Raw genomic sequence first — 2211 nt, forward strand, 5'->3', positions numbered from 1 at the left:
GTAAGCTATTATTTCTATGACAATCAATCCCAAGTTTTTATACCGTAAAGTCATCCTAGCACAACAGTTTCCAACTTGTAAATTGCACCTTAAAATTTCCTAAATTCACATTATGACTTCCTTATCACTATTGTGAAAAAATACTACATTTCTGCTGTGATGCCCTCCCAACTGTGCAAAGAACACTACAATAAACTTTGCTGCATCATTTTCCCCCCAGTGTTATTCTTGAGATCAGAACACTTACAACTATTATTTATTGTTATATTTATTTTATTATAAATTATTATTATTATTATTTTATCTATCATAGATATTCAGGAGATCCGAATATCTGAATATTAAGATCTGAAGATTATGGTTCAAAGCCCACCCAGGCAGGAAGTTTCCTTAGATTCTTATCTCCAATAAACTGTTCAGGAAAAGCCAGACACAGTGGCACTGAGGTTCAAGTGGTAGAGCAGTAGCCTTGAGCAAATCAGGCTCAGGGACAGTACTCAGGCCCAGAGGTCAAGCCCTAAGAGAAATTAAACAACAAAAACAAAATAAAAACAAACCTCAAACATAGCTTTTTTCTCATTGTATATAAAGGTATGTAATTAAGGAAATTTCTTCCGGTGTTATGTATAGGTAGAAGAAAAAAAGATTTCACACAATTACTCTCTTCATGCCATGTTACACCAAAGTCTCAAAAAATTGCTCTTTTTCTAAATTTATAAATTAATAGCATCCATTTGTTGGCAACGCTGTCTAGATTATTCATGTCATACATGAACTGTTGGAATTATTTATTAACTAAGTTCTAATTATACCTCACCTGAAAGAATATTCTAGGCAATAGAATTCCAGAATCATATGTGAATTTCTAAATTAAACCTTCTACTTGAATACAATTTTGTAGTATCCTATATAGTATGAAATTTCAAAAAATATTTATTTTAAATCTAATTCTAATTTAGCCAGGTCTACAAAGTCCTACATTAGATGAACTTTGCAATTTCTCCAGGCTTTTTTTTTTTTTTTTAAATTTCATTTAATTTTATTTGTGAACATACTGTACAGAGGAGTTACAGTTACATGGGCAGGATAATGCATACATTTCTTACAAAGCATTGCAGCCTCCTCCTTTGTTTACCCTTCACATCCCTTCCCAGCTTCCCCCCTCCCCCCCAATCCCAATCCTTCTCCTCCCCCCCCCCCCCCGCACCGACATTGTAAAGCTCGTTTTGGACATGACAACTTGTACTTCTCATTGTTGCAACAGGTCCACCTGTATCCTTAAACAACTTTTTTTCCCCATCTCCTCCACAAGTTATACTGACATCAAATATAGTGAAAGCAGGGGTTATACTGTAGGGGAGGGACATACAAAGCAACAAAGAGATAATCTTATAAATGTGTTAGAAACACATGCATGAAAGAAAAAAACATTAAAATACACATCTAAGGGTTCATTTTCCTGACGTCACATTACCTGACCTTTTCCGCTTGACTCATACATATAAAAATATGGAACGCTTCACGAATTTGCGTGTCATCCTTGCGCAGGGGCCATGCTAATCTTCTCTGTATCTTTCCAATTTTAGTATATGTGTTGCCGAAGCGAACACTTCTCCAGGCTTAAGCTTATGTTATCCTTCATAATTTCTTTGGAATCCAACAGAATGATGCTTGCTTTTTCAAATTTTTGGTAGGAAATCATGAGCTATTTTGCAACTAGGAATGTTCTGTAATGAAGAGAGCATTTAAAACACAACTGAGGATTATGTGTAAGTTGCATTTCAATAGAAAACTTGACTTCTAAAACATAATGACAAAATTAGCCCAAACTTGCAACTGTGTATTCCTTTCTTGTTGTTTGGTTTGTTTTATTAGAAAAAATTATTCTACCTGGTCCTGGGAAGGTATCACTATGTAATTACACTCTTTAATCTCCTGTCTTAATCTGAGTGCTAGAGTTCCAGGCTTGTATCACATTGCCCTGACATGGTTTGTTGGTTTATTTAATCTAGACACAGACTAGGAATTCTGAACTTCTCCAATGATATTATCCACTAGACTGACTGCTCAGAGTGTTTATGTACTATTTTCAAAGATCTTCTGACATTTGACACAAGATATGATCATTTTCAGATGCACCTGCTGGGATCTCTGATTCATTCCTCCATGGGTCCAATCCTTTTAATAATGATTACTTGACACTCTTAATAT

General features: G+C 35.0%; 1 non-coding gene across 1 annotated transcript; it reads right to left on the reverse strand.

Moving 5' to 3' along the window:
- Positions 1-1503: 1503 nt before the first annotated feature.
- Positions 1504-1610, reverse strand: LOC122127531. Its single transcript, XR_006151194.1, has one exon. It is a non-coding gene; the product is annotated as a U6 spliceosomal RNA (small nuclear RNA).
- Between the last annotated feature and the right edge of the window lie 601 nt (positions 1611-2211).

This window comes from Dipodomys spectabilis, unplaced genomic scaffold (genome assembly GCF_019054845.1).
Source record: "Dipodomys spectabilis isolate Male_0828 unplaced genomic scaffold, ASM1905484v1 ptg000301l, whole genome shotgun sequence".
NCBI lineage: Eukaryota > Metazoa > Chordata > Mammalia > Rodentia > Heteromyidae > Dipodomys > Dipodomys spectabilis.